At 40.1% G+C, this 18,747-nt stretch overlaps 1 protein-coding gene across 3 annotated transcripts in view; it reads left to right on the top strand.

Annotated features, from left to right (window-relative positions):
• Positions 1–5,612: 5,612 nt before the first annotated feature.
• The window catches only part of EEF1AKMT1 (EEF1A lysine methyltransferase 1), a 38,408-nt gene continuing 25,273 nt past the window's right edge, over positions 5,613–18,747 (top strand). The window contains exons 1-2 of one of the 3 annotated variants that reach the window (XM_006159504.2): positions 5,613–5,726; positions 7,295–7,326. The gene's annotated coding sequence lies outside the window, so the exon portion shown is untranslated. Of the gene's footprint in view, positions 5,727–7,294; positions 7,327–17,405; positions 17,436–18,747 lie in introns of those variants that run through there. The other 2 variants (XM_006159507.3, XM_027776153.1) reach the window with 2 other exon arrangements.

Below are 18,747 nucleotides of genomic sequence, written 5' to 3'. Positions count from 1 at the left end.
TTCCCCACTAAATATTTTTATTACATTTTTGTTTTGACCACGTGTGATTTATTCATGAGTATTTAGCTAGACTATTTAATGAAACTTAATGAAATGGTGCTAGTTTATCAATCAGAGGATGATTGATACTGAAAATACTCTATAGTCCTAAAGTAATTTCAAATGAAAAATGAAGATATATCTAAACATATAAAATCAAGTTTGCATTACCTTCTGGGAGAACCCCCAGCCTTCATAGACAATTCAATATTTGGAAAGAAAATAAAAATTTTGTTTAAATTCTATAATATTTATCTCAGTCCATAGTCTTATTTATTTATTTTTTTAGTTTTTTTACCAGAGGGTGTATATGCTCACTAGAGAGAGATGAAAGAGGGAACGTGAGAAATCACTCCCCAGAAATCACTGGCCACTGAGAAGTGGCCTTCCCCTTCTTTCTCCTCTCAGGGTTTTTGGCACTAATGCACATATGTCCAGTATAATGCTTAAGCTGCCAGGTCTGGGACTGCCATGTGAAAGTGCAGCACCTCAACCACCACACCACCTGCTGGCCCCCTTAGCCTACAGTCTTATGAAAAATTTCAGAGTTACAAGTTAGATTTAGGGCATATTTGTAGTAATTTTTTTTTTGAGATGTTTTTGTTATAGGTGTGTGCACTTGCCAGAGAGACAGAGACAGAAAGCAAGAAATCACCCCCCAGGGGTGATGGCCACACTGCAATTCGTTCTCCATTCTTCTCTCAGGATTTTGGGTACACATGCACTACACCTGGCATGAGTTTTTTTGTTTTGTTTTTTGAGTTTTGTTTTTGTTGTTGGGCATGTGCACTTGCCAGAAAGAGAGACAGAAAGTAAGAAATCACCCCCCACCCCGGGGTTCAGCCACAGGGCAATCCTTTCTCCTCCGTTCTCCTCTTGAGATCTTGGGCACGCATGCACACGCGCCCAGTGTGAGTTTAAGCCACCAGGTCCGACTCGAACTGCGGTGTCGCTACATGGCAGTCCAACAACAAAGCCATTATGCCACCTGCTGGTCCCTGTTTGTATTTTTAAACATAGAATCCCAGATTGGATCTGGAACATTCTAAGTAATCATGAGTGGCAGCTTTGATTTCTTTTAAAAGTTAGTGGAAGCAAAAGACATCCGTGCCTGATGACATTGTGAGAGACTACTGGAGAATTCCACACCGCACTAGTGACAGCATGCTGTCTCTCTAGTACATAAATCAACGTCCTCCTGAGCTCTTTCCATTTGAATTATTTTTAAAATTTAGCAAGTGAGTGAACTAAGGGAAGTCACTGATGTTGCCCCAGTTGATGAAGGAAAAGGTGGAACCAAATGGAGCCAAAATAGGAATTTACTGACTATTTTAATCCCATAGTAGTTAGAAGTTTTGTTCTATAGAGTTCTTTTGTTTCTTTTTTAATTTTTACCATAAAGCACATGTGCTTGCCAGCAATGGACACACACACACACGCACACACACAGAGAAATCACCTCCCCAGGGAGGATGGCTACACCACAATCCTTCTCCATTCATATCTTGGGGTTTCGGGCACACAGGCACATGTTCCCAGTGTGATTTTCAAACGGCCAGGTCTGGGACTTGAACCATGATCGGCCATGTGGGAGTCCAGTACTTTAACCACTACACCACCTATTGGCCCCGGTTCTTTTCTTTTCTTTTTTTCTTTCTTTTTTTTTTTTTTTTTTTTTTTTTTTTTTTGTTTTTTCTTTTTGGAGAGGTTTTCTCTATAGGGTGTGTGCGCTTGCCAGACAGAGAGAGACATAGAAACAGAAAGCGAGAAATCACCTCCAAGAGGGGATGGTCACGCCACAATCCCTTCTCCTCCATTCTCTTCTCGGGATCTTGGGCACGCACGCACACGTGCCCGGCGTGAGTTTTAAGCCACCGGGTCCAGGATGCGAACCGCGGTCGACTACATGGGAGTCCAGCGACATAGCCATTATGCTAACTGCTGGTTCCCCCTGTTCTTAAGTTATGATAATATTCACTTCTGCCCACTTTGCCAGGTTAGGCTTCAGCTACTCCTTTTACTAAATCTCAGATGTATTGAGTTGTGGATCTTCCATTTGTATACCTGCTTATAACTGCCCCGCCCTGGATGGTCCTTTCTGAGGACTGACCTGGGAAAACTATTGGAATTGGTAGAGTGCAGGGTTGAAGCAGAGACCTGAATTTACTTCCTAACGAAGCTACTTAGGGTTTACATTCGTTTCTATGGGTTTGTCATCTGTATGATGAGATCATAGATACTGTTCTTCCCAAAGAAGGATTTTTAAACACAATGATAGATGAAATATTATAGTAGATGCTCAGTGAATTCCATTATATTTAAAAATTGTTTCCAAAATGAAGTATAATACTTGGTAGTAATTATTTTTAAATATTCTTCTATTATAACATTGATACAATGTGGTCTGCGGCTCTACCCATAACCACCTTATTATATAATGGTATTGTTAACAGAGTTCACCATACTTTTTTTTTTTTTTAAATGAGAAAGTCAATTATTTTAAGTCAGCTGTCTTAGTCTGTGCTACTATAACACCATTTCTGAGACTGGGTAATCTATAGAGAACAGGATTTTTCTTTTGGCTGCCAGAGAGCGTGTTTGCTCACAAGAGAGGAGAAAGCACCACCATAAATCCCTTCTTCACTTCTCCATCCTGCCGAGATCTGGGTTACGGCACGTGCCATATCCAGCATGTTTTCAGCTGCCAGTCAGCCACATGGAATCTGCCTCTCTTAACCACCAAGCTGTGGGGTCGTCCCAAGAAGAGAAGTTTGTTCCAGGTCTAGAGTTTAGAACCAAATATTAAGGTGCCGGGATCTGATGGGGGCTTTCTTACTGCATTTTCAAATGGCAGAATGTGGAAGGACAAAAGAGAACCAACTCCTCTGTCAAACCCTTTTGTGTGTAGATGTAACCTCATTCATGAGAGGAGTCCCCTCTAACTAATCACTTTTTTTTTTTTTTAAAGGTTTTTGCCATATGGTGTATGTGCTTACTGAAGAGACAGAGAAAGGGAAAGCGAGAAATCACACCCCCTGGCGGGAGGATGACTACAATCCCTTCATTCTCTTCTCAGGATTCTGGGCATGCGTGCACACATTCTTAGTGTGATTTTCAAGCCTCTGGGCCTAAGACTCACTGTGGTAGGCCATGTAGGAGTCCAGTATGTTAACCACCATGCCACCTGCTGTCCTGGCCTAATCACCTTTTAAAGGTTTCATTGCTTAATACCGTCATATTGGCAACACCTGAATTTTGGAGGGGGCACATTCAAACTATAGTATCAGCAATTCCAGTTTCTGATCAATATGTTCCTGTTAATACTACAACCGTAAGAACAACAACAATCCTAACAGTCACTCCCAAAGTGAGTTTTATACCTTACTAGTTATTTATAACTTAGTCTACTATCGAATAAGTTTCAGAAATAAAACAAGTTTCTTTGGTGTGTGAAGTTAAAAGCTTTACTACACTAATGCTTATTGTGAAGTGCCAAAGATCATAATCAGATTTTCCTCATCTTTTATCAAAGATATCATAAGGTTAAAATTCTAGGAAATACCTTTTGCACCATACTTAGGATTGTTTGAGTACTTTGGTGATAAAGCATGCAAAAAATGGAAGAGAAACGCCTGAATAAAGTAATTAGTAGGTTTTTTTTTTTTTTTAAAGGGAAACTTGGTTTAGTTTTGGTTTTATCAGAGGAAATCTTTCCAGTGATGTCCATTTCTTTTCTGCACTATATCTGAAGAGTAGCAAGATGGAAAAAATCATTGCCCAAGTCACAAAAGGAGTAATTCCTGAATTGAAATCTATTTTCTAATTTAACTGAATAAGTAATTTTCCCTTTATCTCAATAAGAATCACTTTGCCTTTTGATATTTTACATTTCTGTGCTTTCTGAAAACAATTATAGTGCATAAATTTTACCAGGAAAATACTAATTATTATATGTTACTGGACCTGATGTCTGAGCAGTCAGCTTTACTGGTGGAAGAATAAAGATATACTCTGGGGCCCGACAGGTGGTGTGGTGGTTAAGGGCACTGGACTCCCACATGGTCAACCACGGTTCAAGTCCTGGACCTGGCAGCTTGTTTTCTCACTTTCCCTCTTTCTCACTCTGTACCTCTAGTCAAATTAAAATAAATAAAGAAAGAAAAAAAAAAAGATTTGAACTGTGAATTCTGGTAACTTAAACTGTAAAAATAGCATATAGTAAAATACATTACATGAAGGTAACTGTTGTGTCTTACATCTGTTAAAAGCAATGAAAACTCTGAAAGCTTAAAATGGTCTGTCATTTCAGGCCAAAAAGAAATTGGTTTAACATTAACATTTTTGTTAACTTACAGGTTGTGGCAGTCCCCTATGTGTGGACTACGTCTGTAAAAAGTAAACTGCTGTAAATGTTAGTGATTTATTGGTTCTTGTTAATTGATTTCTTTCTGTGTCTATATTTTCATTCCTTTCCCTTTGCCACGTTACACCTGCTTTTGAAATATTTTTTAAGAGACTTGTCATCAGTTCAAAGCAAAGTCAAAGTGAAACATGAGTTTCTATACTATACAGGAAAGGGTACCTAAAACAAGTTAGGGTACACCCCAAGTTATAAAACCTGTTTCATGTACTACTTGTTGAATACTGATCTTATGTCCTCATACCAGATAAGATTTAAAGCTACTCAGCAGAATATATAAAACTTAGCAAGATCATGGAGCTTTTAGAAGAAAAACGGAGAAATAATATAAATTGATTGCCTTGGAATGGAAAAAACCTATGACTTGATAACTGCCAAGGAAGAAGGGAACCTAGATGCTTGGCTTCTTTTATTATAAGGTACAGCTGACAAAAAATATATTTATGGTCCTAGATGTTTTACTCTATCAATATACTGATCAATGCACTTAGCACTGAAGACTACCGAGTTTCAAAGGTGTTTTTCATAATCCTATCTATCATAAAGCGTCGTCTTCTATTTTAAGACTGAGTAACCTTAAACTGATGGGTTTAACTTAAATCTAATTAAAATACCTGAAATTCTTGGAGCTGGCAAGTGGCATGGTGGTTAAGGGCGCTGGACTCCCATATGGCCGACTATGATTCAAGTCTAGGACCTGGTGGCTTGCTTTCTCATTTCCTCTCTCCCTCTCTGATCAAACTGGAAAATAACAACGGAGGTAGAACATTGACGGGATGGGGAAGTGTGGTGTTATCGGTTGAAGATATTTCGATCAACAGGACTGGGAAGAAATGTTCACATACTGAAATGCTCACATTGTAAGCTAAACAATGCGATTGAATGTATATACAAAAAAAGAAATTAAAAATGATAATAATAAAGTTAAATAATTCTTTTAAAAATAAAAATAAAATAAATAAGTAAAAAATACTTGAAATTATTTTGCCACTATTCTTGGTGATAATCTCTGAGATGGAGAAACGTGAGGGAACAATTTCCAGCACTAGTCCGCCCTCTTGGACTCTGCGCTGGGTTGACGCTTCAGGAAAACCGCCCGCCTTGCGGGACGCCCTGGGCGGAGGGTCTGCGCCTGCGTGAGCGCGGCCCGGTCAGCTCCTCCCACTGCGGCCCGCCGGGGCGACTGCGCTCGCGCGGCTGCTGAGTGGCCGGCTCCCTCCTTGACGTGGTCCTGGCTCGGAGCTGTTGAGGGGCTTCGGAGTCGCTTGTGGGTTCTCTTTGTTTGCTTCTGTTTTGTTTGCTTGGCAGCCTTTCTCCAGTGCGGAGGAGTTTGGTTAGCGGTGGCTGGTGGGGTGGCGGACGACCTGCCCCCGAGCCGAGGGCGGAAGCCTGGTTGCTCGATGGGCCCGGCGGGTCCTCGTGGGCTCTGCAGCTAGGAGTGGCCTGGGCCGCGCTTGTCCCCGGCTTAGGTCTTCGGGTTCCGGAGGGGAAATTAAATCCTCGGGTTAGGGCTGCGCTTGGAGGCCTCCGTTCCTCTTGAGCAAAAACGACTGGGTTTATCTTCAGCTGTTCGAGGGTGGGCAGCCTGAGCCCTTGGTTGAGCACTGCCGAGGCAGGGGCCGCGCGGGTGTCGGAGCGGCCCTGGTGGCGCAGGGCTGTGCTGGGACTGGAACTAGAGTCCAGGGGATCTCGTAGGGCCCTGGTAAAGAGAGGGACACGTGAAGGAAGACGGCCTGGAGGGAGTCATCTAAAGGCTAGGTTATTTTGGTAGGGGGTGTGGTTACATAAAACTTTTTAATATTAAACATTTATCATTTTTCACTTCACTGTATATAAATTTTACCTCAGTTTTTTTTTTTTTTTGGGGGGGGGAGGTTTTCGCTATAGGGGACGTGCGCTCGCCCGACAGAGAGAGACAGACAGAAAGAGACAGACAGAAAGCGAGAAATCACCCCCAGGGGGGATGGTCACGCCGCAATCCCTTCTGCTCCATTCTCCTCTCGGGATCTTGGGCACGCACACACATGTGCCCGGCGTGAGTTTTAAGCCACTGGGTCCGGGGCGCGACCGCGGTAGACTACGTGGGTGTCCAGCGACATAGCCATTACGCCAACTGCTGGTTCCCTACCTCAGTTTTTTATAAAGAATTATTTAACATAATTTATTTTTATTATTTTAATTTGACCAGAGTAGAGAAAGTGATAAAGAGAGGGGAAGCGAGAAAGCAAGCCACCAGGTCTGGGACTTGCACCGTGGTTGGCCCAGGAGGTGGCAAAGAGAACTGAGCCAGTAATGTTGCTGTTCTCTGACAACTGCAGATAGGAAAGAAGGAAAAACAGAGTTCTGCTTTAGCCATATTGAATGAAACACATTTTTAAAACTCAGAAGGCTTGAAAAAATTTGAATGAATGCGTTACACCATGTTGGGAGTCCAGCACCTTTATCCACCATGCCACCTGCCGGACCCCTCAGTTTTTTTTTAAATGTCTTTCTGTCTGATACATTTTTAAAAGAATAATCTATTTAATTTTATTTATTTTAATTTGACCAGAGAGAGACAGATAAAGTGAGAAAACAAGCCACCAGGTCTGAGACTCAAACTGCAAAGATAGAAAAAAACGGTTTTGGCCCTTTTCTGGAAGTCAGTCAGATTAAGAGTAAGATAATACAGGTTGAATGTTCTTTTTCTGAAATCCATGGGACCAGGAGAGATTTGGGGATTTTGGAATATTTGCATACACATAATGGAATATCTTGGGGGTAGGACTTAAGTGTAAACACACACGTTATACACATAACCTGAAGGTAATTTTCTGTAATATTTTTGTATTGCAGTGTTTTCATTGGGGCCCATCACATGAGATCAGGTATGGAATTTGCCCCCTGTGCCATCATGTCAGCAATCGAAATTTTCAGATTTTGTATTTTGTATTGGGCATGTTCAACCTGTGCAAAAAGTATTTAGAGAAGTAGGCATTCTCCATTTAACAGAAGGATCCTCACAGAGTAGCCCAGGTACCCTCCTTGCTTGCCCTCCAGTTTGCTAAAAAGGGTCTGGGATGAATCCTGGGTTAAAGCTTTGCTCATTAGTTCACACTGTCTTGACCTAAATTTCTCACAGAAGGAATATGATACTGTGTGAAATTTTACAGTAGGGTGTTTTGCCTAAATTTGATACATGGAAATTGAAGAATTTTATATAAATAGAGGCTAACCACAGCCCATTAGGAACCTGTTAATCCATTCTAATGCTGCTCATTAATGTGTCTGCTCCCTTTGCTCTGCTGTTCCTTCTTTCACTATTCCTTCTTTCTGTAATCCTCATTCTGCATTCCTTTCCCTCGGTGCTGTGTTAAATGCCACCCAAATGGTACTCCTCTAATAGAAGGCTTACCACATTATTATTATTTTGCTGTATCTGTCTGAAACTGGGTTTCTTAATCTTAGCAATTGACATTCTGGCCTGGGTAGTTCTTGTTGGGGAGGCCCCCCTAAGTTTGTAGGAAGTTCGGCAGTGTCCCTTGCCTCTACCCAGTAGATGCCACTAGCATCCTCCCTCTCCAGTTATGGCAACCAAAAATACACACACACACACACACACACAAACACACACACTCACTCAGTGGTAAAATGGCTCCTAGTTTTGTGAGAACCACGAAATAGCATATCAGCAACGAGAGGGCTCAGTGTCTGTTTATAGCATAATATAGTATTTATTAGTATAATATGGCACTTTCCAACTCTTTTGGACTTAAAAATCTTTCACAGCAATTTTATAAACCCACTTAGATTTATAAAAATAGGACCAGCCCTGTGGCATGATAACTAAGTGATTATCATTCTCTCACATGGCTGACTGAGCAGTTTGAGTCTCAGCCCCAGTGACTTCAAAAACATGCTGGGTAGAATTGTGTGCATATCCAGATCCCAGCATGATGGTGATATGGAGAAGTGATTGTAATGTGACTCTGTCCCTTTGGGGAATGCTTTATCCTTCCTCATTTGCTGTCTCTCTATCTCTGCCAACATAAATTTTTAAAAGAAATTACAAAAATAATACTAAAGATATGATAAAGTGGTAACTTAAGTAAAAAGGATAGGAAAAAAAAGGAATTGACTTGCAGCCTGGTAGTTAAGGGAGTCACATCCCACATGGCTGACTATGAAACCTGTGCATGTTCACGAGTGCCCCAAATTCCAACAGGATGGAAAAATGGAGGAGAAGGGTTTGTGGCATGACCACATCCCATTGGAGGGTGCTTTTTTCCTTTTACTCTTTTTCTCTGTGGCAAGTGCAAGTTCCCTCTGGGATTTAAAAAAAAAAAAAGAACATGAAAGTATATTACAATCATGTTAATATAATCTTTGGTAATGTTTATTTTGTGAGCAGGTTTCATTTTTACCCATTGAACAAGCGATGCACCTTTTTTAGGGAGAGATTTTTGCTGTAGGGCACATATGCTTGTGGGAGAGACAGAGAAAGAGAGAAAATGAGAAATCACCTCCTAGAGGGGATGGCCACACCACAATCCCTTCTCCATTCTCATCTGTGGATTTTGGGCATGCATGCACATGTGCCTGGTGTGAATTTCAAGCTGCTAGGTCCAGAACTCCAACTGTGATTGGCCATGTGGATGTCTAACATCTTCACCACTTATATATATATATATATTTAATTCCATTTGTTGTTATTATTATTTGACCAGAGAGAGAAGAAGGGGAAGCAAGAAAGCAAGCCGCCAGGTCTAGGACTTGAACCATGGTCAGCCATGTGGAATCCAGCGCCTTTAACCACTGTGCCACCTACCGGTCCCCACTTTTTAATTCTTATACAACAGTAGTACTAAATACACTCTAACTGCAAACAAAACTATCAGTAAAATTTAAGTTAACAATTTATTGTGAAGATTGCTTTGTTACAGAGTTAGGAATTCTTTTGAGATTAATGTTCCCATTCTACTTTCAAGTATGAAATGAATTTGTTCTTTTTACGTTTGCTGCAAATGCTGCTTTCTCTTCCTTTAATGTCCTTTCTCCCCCCCCCATTTTAGCCTATGTGAGAACTTAATCTTTTCTGATTTTTTTTTTAAGGTTTTTGCTATAGGGTGCATGTACTCACCAGATAGAAACAGTGAGAGGGAAAGTGAGATACCACCCTCCAGTGGGAGTATGGCCACACCACAATCCTCTCTTCTTCATGCCCTTCCTAGGATTTTGGTCACACACACACACACACACACACACACACACACTGTGTGATTTTCAAACCCCTGGGCTCTGAACTTGAACTGCAGTTTACCATGTAGAGTTTAGCACCTTAACAACTACACCATCTGCTTTTTTTTTTTTTTGGAGAAGTTTTTGCTATAGGGCGTGTGCGCTCACCAGACAAACAGAGAGAGACAGAGAGACTGAAAGTGAGAAATTACCCCTCAGGGGGGATGACCACGCCGCAATCCCTTCACCTCCATTCTCCTCCCGGGATCTTGGGCACGCATGCACATGCGCCCGGAGTGAGTTTTAAGCCATCAGATCTGGGATGCGGACCATGGTTGACTACATGGGAGTCCAGCGACATAGCCATTACGCTAACTGCTGGTCCCAACAACTACACCATCTGCTGTCCCCATCTCATCTTTTTTTTTTTTTTTTTTTAAATTACCAGAGGGTGCATGTGCTTGTCAGAGAAAGAGAGAAAGCACCCTCAATGGGGCGTGATCATGGCACAATCCCTTCTTCGTTTCTCCATCTTGTCAAGATTTGGGACACACATACATGTACCCACTGTGTTTTTCAAGCCACCAGACCAAAATTTGAACTGTGATTGGTGGAATCCAGCTTTCTTAACCACTATACTGAGTGGTCTAAGAACTTACTCTTTAGTGCCCTTCTCAAATATCACTTCTTCAGAGAAAACTTCCTTAATAATCAGTTATGACAGAATCTAGTCTCATTTCCTAGATTGATAGTTTATTGATCTTTAACAACATTTCTTTCAAATTAGGGTAATACACATAATATCTACCTTCTTAGCTATTTTTACATGCACAGTTCAGTGGTGTTAAGTACATTCCCTGTGTTTAGCCATCATTACCATCCAGCTCCAAAGCTGTTTCATCTTGGAAAGACTAAACACTGTGAATGTTAACAACTTTATGTTCTCCCCTCCCTCCTGCCCCTGGCAACCACCATTCAACTTCAGTGAATTTTACTGTTATAGTACCTTGAATAGATGGAATTACGTAGCATTTTATAATTCCTGGCTTATTTCATTTAGCATGTCCTCAAGGTTCATCCATGTTGTAGCATGTATTATAATTTTTTCTTTTTTAAAAAAATTATTTTCTTTATCATTATTGTTATTATTGTTATTATTATTATTATTTTTAATTTGACCAGAGTGAGACACAGAGAGAGAAAAAGGGAAAGCGAGAAAACAACCTGCCAGGTCTAGGACTCAAACTGTGGTCAGCCATGTGGGAGTCTGGAGCCCTTAACCACGATGCCACCTGCCAGCCCTATAATTTTTCTTTTTTTAAGGGAGAATAGTATATTATTGTATGTGTATACCACAGTTTACTTATCCATTCATCCATGATGAACATTTAGAGATCAGTCTTTTAAATTGTAGAAAATAAGAGTTACAAAATAGTTACAGTAATACTAGGCTAGCTTTTGTAATTAATCAAATATTTACTTTTATTGAAATCTAATCAGAGAGAGGGAGAGAAAGAGAAGGTAAGAGTGAGAAATCATCCCCCAGGGGATAGTCATGCCCCAGTGTCTTCCCTATTCTCTTCTTGGAAGTTTGGGCACATGTCCATACACAATAAGCATGATTTTCTAGCTGCAGGGCTTGGGACTCAAACTGTGTTGTCAGCCATGGGGGATCCAGCTACCTTAACCTCCATGCCAACCCTCAGCTTTTTTTATCTGGGAATGCCACGGTTTCCCTCTCACTTTTGAATGGCAAGTTTGCAGATGCTGGGTATTTAGTCGACTTCTTTCTTTTAGCACTTTGAGTTAGCCCATTGCATTCTGCCTGCTAGGGTCAGGGTCAGGGTTAGGGTGGCTTGCTTTCTCACTTTCTCTCTCTCTCTCTCTGTGCCTGTCTCTGATTAAATTAAAAATGAATGGATGAATACATAAAGTTAAGTAATTCTTTTTTTTTTGGAGAGGTTTTATGCTATAGGGCATGTGTGCTCGCCAGAGAGACAGAGAGACAGAGAGAAAGCGAGAAAGCACCCCCCAGGGGGGATGGTCACGCCGCAATCCCTTCGCCCTTCTCCTCTCGGGATCTTGGGCACGCACGCTCACGCGCCCGGCGTGAGTTTAAGCCACTGGGTGCGGGATGTGAACCGTGGTTGACTACGTGCGATTCCAGCGACATAGCCCTTATGCTAACTGCTGGTCCAATAAAGTTAAGTAATTCTTAAAAAAAAAAAAAAGAACAATTGAGCCTTCTTTTTATCATTGTATAGTAAGCACCTAAAGTTTATATTCTTTTTTTTTCTTTTTTTGGAGAGATTTTCACTGTAGGGCGCGTGTGCTCGCCAGACAGACAGAGACATAGAGACAGAAAGTGAGAAATCACCCCCCAGGGGGGATGGTCACGCCGCAATCCCTTCTCCTCCATTCTCCTCTCGGGATCTTGGGCACGCACGCACACGCGCCCGGTATGAGTTTTAAGCCACCGGGTCCGGGACACGAACCGCGGTCGACTACGGGGGAGTCCAGCGACATAGCCATTACGCTAACTGCTGGTTCCCTAAAGTTTATATTCTTAGAAATGTCTGTGTGTGTATGTGTCTTTGAAATAAATATATTTTAAAAAGTAAAAGCCTTAAATTATCCTGTTGTTTTCTTCTATATAATTCAGTTTGAAGGAGATTCCAAATTCTATATGATGTAAATGATTAGAGAGGAGAACATTGAGAATATAAAATATGTCATTCAAAAATAAGAAGATCCATGGGACCAGCAGTTAGTGTAATGGCTATGTCGCTGACTCCCATGTAGTTGGCCACGTGCCGTTCAAGTCCCAGACCTGGTGGCTTAAACTCGGGCTGGGCGCGTGTGCATGCATGACCAAGATCCTGAGAGGAGAAAGGAGAAGAAGGGATTGCGGCGTGGCCATCCCCCCTGGTGGTAATTTCTCGTTTTCTGTGTTTCTTCTGTCTTTCTGGCGAGCACACACACCTTATAGCAAAAAAAAAAAAAAAACTCTCAAAAAACAAAACAAAACAAAACAAACAAACAAACAAAAGACAACATAAAGAAGTTAGTCCACAGTGGCAGTACTAATTTACATCCCCACCAACAGTGTAGGAGATCTCCGCAGCCTTGCCAGGACTTACTCTTTTTTTTTTAAATCTTAGCCATTCCGACTGGAGTTACGTTGTATCTTGTGGTGTTTGTTTTTTGGTTTTAAGAATTATTTTATTTAGCTTGTTTTCTTCCTTTCTTTCTCTTTTTTCTTTCTCTTTATCTCTTTCTCTTTCTCTCTCTTTCTCTTTCTCTCTCTTCCTCTCTTTCTCTCTTTTTCTTGTCAAATTAAAAAATATTAATAATAAATTACATAATTATTTTTAAAACATATACTTATTCAAATTTATTTAATATTATTATTAATTTTTAATTAGAACAGAGGGGGGAAGTAAGAAAACAAGCCACCAGGTCTGAGACTTGAATTGCATTCGGCCATGTGGAGTCCAGTGCCTTAACCACTACGCCACCTGCCAATCCCAAATAAATAATTCTTTAAAAAAAAGAATTCTGGGGCTGGCAGGTAAATTTCCCCCATGTTTCCCACCACTAGTTTTATAGTTTGAGGTTTTATTTTTTTTTAAAAGAATGATTTATTTAATTCATTTATTATTATTTTTAAAATTTGCTATAGGGCACATATGCTCACCAGCAGAGGGAGAGAGAAGGAAAGTGAGAAAGAAAGCTGCCAGATCTGAGACCTGAACTATGATCAACTATGTGGAAGTTCAGCACTTTAACCACCATGCCACATGCTTGCCGTGGGACTTTCTTTTTGGAGAAGTTTTTTCTGTAGGGCTCATGCTCTCACCAGAAAGATAGAGAGAGACAGAAAGTAAGAAATCACCCTCCATGGGAGATGGCCACGCCACAATCCCTTCTCTTCCATTGTCCTCTCGGGATCTTGTGCACGCACGCACATGTGCCTGGCGTGAGTTTTAAGCCACCAGATCAGGGACTCGAACCATGGTCGACTACATGGGAGTCCAGTAATGTAGCCATTATGCTATCTGCTGGTCCCCAGGTTCTAGGACATTTTTAAGTTACCTAATGTATATGTATTTGGAGTTTTTGAAAGGAAAGGGCAGCAGAAACATATTCGACAAATAATGGTCAACACTTTTCCAAACTTGAAAAACTATAAAACCAACAGGTTCAAGAAGCTCAATAGACCCAAAATAAAAGAAACATATAGAAAATGCATCAGGAAACAACAAAATGCTCAAAACCAGTCATTAAAAAAAAACTCTTAAAAGCCACTAGGGAGGTACTAGCAGATAGCATAATGGTTACATTGGTGGACTCCCACGTAGTCAACTATGGTTTAAGTCCCAGACCTGGTGGCCACCAGAGTGGGAATATAAAATGTTTTTTCTGCTATATAAATGTTCAAAGCAGCTCTATTTGTAATAGCCTGAAATTAGAAACCCCAACTGTTTTAGTGGGGTGAATAGAACCAAAGTATGTCTATACTGTGGATTAGTACTCAGCAATAAAAAGGAATGAACTACTGATAGACAAAGCAATTTTGATGAATTTTGAATTATAGCTAGTGGATAAAAAGCCCATCTCGGGTTACATAATGCATGATTCCACTTACCTAGAATTATTGAGGTGACAAAACTATTGAAATGGAGAACAGATTTGTGCTTTCCTGGGGTTAGAAATAGAGGATGAGGTGGAGGAGGCGAGTGTGACTCTAAAGGCGCTAGTACTTATCTCTGTGATAGGGAATGTTCTACACCTTGTCTGTGGCATTGGTTTCTCAAGACTGCACATATGGTAACATTATATAAAACTACACATACACACGGGGGCTGGTAGATTGCATGGTGGTTAGGGCAGCTGGACTCCCACATGGCTGAATATGGTTCGAATCCTGGAGCTGGCAGCTTGCCTTCTCACTTTTCTTCTCTCTCTCTGGTCAACTTCAAAAAAATAAAGAATTTTTAATACTTAATAAAATAAAATAATGACAAAAATTTAATAAAGAACTACACATACACACAAACAAGTGCATATAAAACTGGTGAGGTCTGAATAAGGTCTATGGGTTATACCAGTATAAGTTTATTGATTTTGACATTGCACTGATATTGTCGGGGGGAATAGGTGAAGGATACATGAGACCTTTCTACATTCTTTTTTTCTTTTTTTTTTTGAGAGGGTTTTTTTTCACTATAGGGCGCGTGCGCTCGCCAGACAGACAGAGAGAGACATAGAGACAGAAAGCGAGAAATCCCCCCCCAGGGGGGATGGTCACGCCACAATCCCTTCTCCTCCAGTATCCTCCCAGGATCTCGGGCACGCACGCACACGCACCCAGTGTGAGTTTTAAGCCACCGGGTCCGGGACACGAACCGCGGTCGCCTACGTGGGAGTCCAGCGACATAGCCATTACGCTAACTGCTGGTTCCCTTTCTATATTATTTTTGTAGCCTCCTGTGAATCTAATTATTTCCAAAATAGAAAGTTTAGGAAGAGAATTGGGCTATAAAGTGGGAATATTTATGTTCAAATTGCTAGATTGCTTTCTAAAAGATTTTGCCAATTTAAATTGTTCCCAAATTAGAGAGTATACCAATATGATTACATTCTCATTATCATTTAGTATTGCCATTATTCTAATTGGCATCTGTATACAGATGTTCATAGTAGTTTCATTCATAATGGGCTAAAACTAGAAACAGTCCTAAATGCCCTTTAGTGGGCAAATGGTTAAACAATTTTAAAACCAGCATGTCAATTTATTGGGTCATGGAAAAGTCATAACATGTTTTTCTATGCAAAAATGAGTCATGACTTTTCTGATGACATACACTAAAGCCTGCTTGGGATTATGCAAATATGTCAATCAATTTTGAGATAATTGACACCTACATAACTGATTTTGTCAATTTAGGACCATGGTATATACATGTCCTTTTATTTAGATTTTCTTTAATTTTTTCAGCAGTACCTTACAGTTTCCAGCATACAGAACATGCAACAATCTTTCTAAAATAATTATTTTATTATATATATATGTACATATATATTATATACATGTATATATTATATACATACATATGTACATATATATATTTTTTTAATTTGCTATAGGACACTCATAATCATCAGAGAGAGAGAGGGAAAAAAAAGTGAGGAAGTGAGAAAGGAAGCCACCAAGTCTGGAACTCGAACCATGGTCAGTTATGTGGGAGCCCAGCATCTTAACCAACCATGCTACCTACTGGCCCCAGCAATAATCTTTATGTTAAATATATTCCTAAGTACTTTTTTACTCTATAATGTGAGAAATTGCTTTTAAATTTGTTTCCATTTATTTGCTGCTGAAATGCAAGTTAAACATAAATTAAACAAATTAAACAAATACAAATTAAGTTTGTTAATATTACATTCTGAAACTTTGATAAACTCACTTATTAGTTCTAGTAGTTTTTGTTCTTGTAGTTAATGATACTTCCTTAGGATATTTTTAAAAAATAAACATTATTTTAGAATTGTTTTGAATAGACAGAAAAATTGTGAAGATTCATGGAGAGTTCCTGTATACTCCTCATTCAATTTTCCCTATTCTTAAGATCTTTCTTGGGACCAGTTGGTGGTGCAGCGGTGGTGTAACTGGGCCTACATGGAAGGTCCTGGTTTGTATCCTGGCACTTCCCTGAGGCCAGCTGAGATGGCAGATGTGGAACATGATGCTAAGATCCTGTTAAGGATGTCTCTTTTTGTCTCTCTCATGGAAAAAACAAACTTTCACTTAAAAAAAAAAATCAGGCCAGCAGATGGCATGGTGGTTATGGTGGCTGGATTCCACATGACTGGTTTGAATTCTTAACCTGACAGCTTGAAAAGCATGCCATGCACTGTTTTGTGAATACCCAGAATGTCAAGAGGAGAATAGAAGAGAAGGGATTGTTGTATCGTCATCCAACCTGGGAGGTGCCTTCTCCCCACCCACCACCATGAACACACATACTCTAGAGCAAATTAATTTTTTTTAAGAGTTTTTTTTTTTTTTTTTTTTTTTTTAATGTTAGGGCACATGTGTGCCCCAGAGAGAGACAGAAATAGTGAGAGGGAAAGTGAGAAATCACCCCCTCCAGGGGGAATAGCCATGCCACATTCCCTTTTCTTCTAACCTCTTCCTGGGATCTTGGGCATGCACACAAACGTGCCTGATGTGATTTTCGAGCCACCAGGTCTGGGACTCAAACTGTGTGGTGGGCCATGTTGGAGTCCAGTGACATAACCACTACGTTATCTGCTGGCCCCTAGCAAATTATTTTTTAAAAAGTTATGTAGGGGCCAGCAGGTGGCATGGTGGTTAAAGCGCTAAAACTCACGCCAGGCTGTGTGCCCAAAATCACCAGAGGAGAATGGAAAAGGAATTGCAGCATGGCCTTCCACCCTTGGGGAGTGATTTCTCACTTTCTCTCATTCCATCTCTCTCTCTCTGGCAAGCACAAACCCTATAGCAAAAGTCTATCCAAAAAAACTAAAAATAAAAAAATAGAAAAATCTTAGATTTGTATGGCACATTTCTTGCAATTACTAAAACAATATTAATACATTATTACTAACTGTAGTCCATCTTTAATACCCATCTCCTCAATTTTTACCTAGTATCCATTTCTTTCTAGGACCCTATCCAGGATGCCATGTTACATTTAGTTGTTCTGTCTTCCTTTACTTGTTCTTCTTGCCTGTGAGTTTTCTCTCTCTCTTTTTTTTAATTATTTTTTATATGTTTCTTTTCATTTTTAATTTTCAAATTTTTAAAGATTTATAATTCAATCACTGTACATTATGATAGCTTGTAAAATGAATTTTCCCAGCATGAATACACTGCACACCAGTCCAGTTAAAGATATTATCATACACGTTATCATCAACAAACAGTCCTCCATTTCTGTTTCCCTTAAATGTCTTGCCTCTCTTTTCTCCTTGATTCCTCTTGTTTTTTGATGACTTGACGGTTTTCATGAGTACTGGTCAGATATTTTGTAGGATGTTTCTCTACTGGAATTTGTTTAATGTTTTTTACAATTACACTGGGATTATGGGCTTTTTGGTGGAAGACCACAGAGACAAGGTACCATCCTTATCACAGCTTTTAAGGGTAAAAATGTATGTTATCAGTATGACTTATCACCACTGATGTTGACCTTGATCACTTGGAAGAGGGTAACGTTTCCTTAGGATTTTCTCAGTAAATAATGATCCTAAGAATAGGGGCATTTTTTTTGTTTCTAGTCTTTATGTCCCCCCCATTGTCTAGAAACACCAAGACAATGTTAAATATTATGTTATGAGACCAGCAGTTGGCTTAATAGCTATGACGCTGGACTTTCATGTAGTCCACTGCGGTTCAAGTCCCGAACCTGATGGCTTAAACTTATGCCGGGTGCATGTGCGTGTGTGCCCAAGATCCCGAGAGGAGAATGGAGGAGAAGGGATTGTGGCGTGGCCATCACCCCTGGGGAGTGATTTCTCACTTTCTGTCTCTCTGTTTCTTTCTGTCTTCCTGGAGAGCACAAATGCCTTATAGCAAAAACCTCTCAAAAAAAAAAAAAATTATGTTAAATTAATTAAACATTTTTGTAGATGTTCTTTTTCAGATTGAAAAAGTTCCCTCCTATTATTAGTTTGTTCAGTTTTTTAAGTTAATTTATTTATTTAAAAAGAATTATTTATTTATAACTATTTTATTTAACTTTAATTATTATTATTATTATTATTATTTTCCAGGTCCAAAAATTGAACCACGGTCCATGTGGGAGTTCAGTGCTTTTAACCACCATGCCACCTGCCAGCCCCTCAAAGAATTATTTTATTTAACTTTATTTATTTATTCATTTAATTTGACCAGAGAGGGACAGAGAACTCGAGAGAGGGAAAGCGAGAAGGCAAGTTGCTTGATCCAGGATTTGAACTGGTTGGCCATGTGGGAGTCCAGCCCTCTCATCCACCACACCACCTGCTGGCCCCAAGAGGGATGGGCATGCCACAATGCCTTG

Source organism: Tupaia chinensis, unplaced genomic scaffold, assembly GCF_000334495.1.
Source record: "Tupaia chinensis unplaced genomic scaffold, TupChi_1.0 Scaffold000634_1, whole genome shotgun sequence".
NCBI lineage: Eukaryota > Metazoa > Chordata > Mammalia > Scandentia > Tupaiidae > Tupaia > Tupaia belangeri.
Note: the sequence above shows the minus strand (reverse complement) of the source record. Positions and strands in the feature narration are given on the sequence as shown.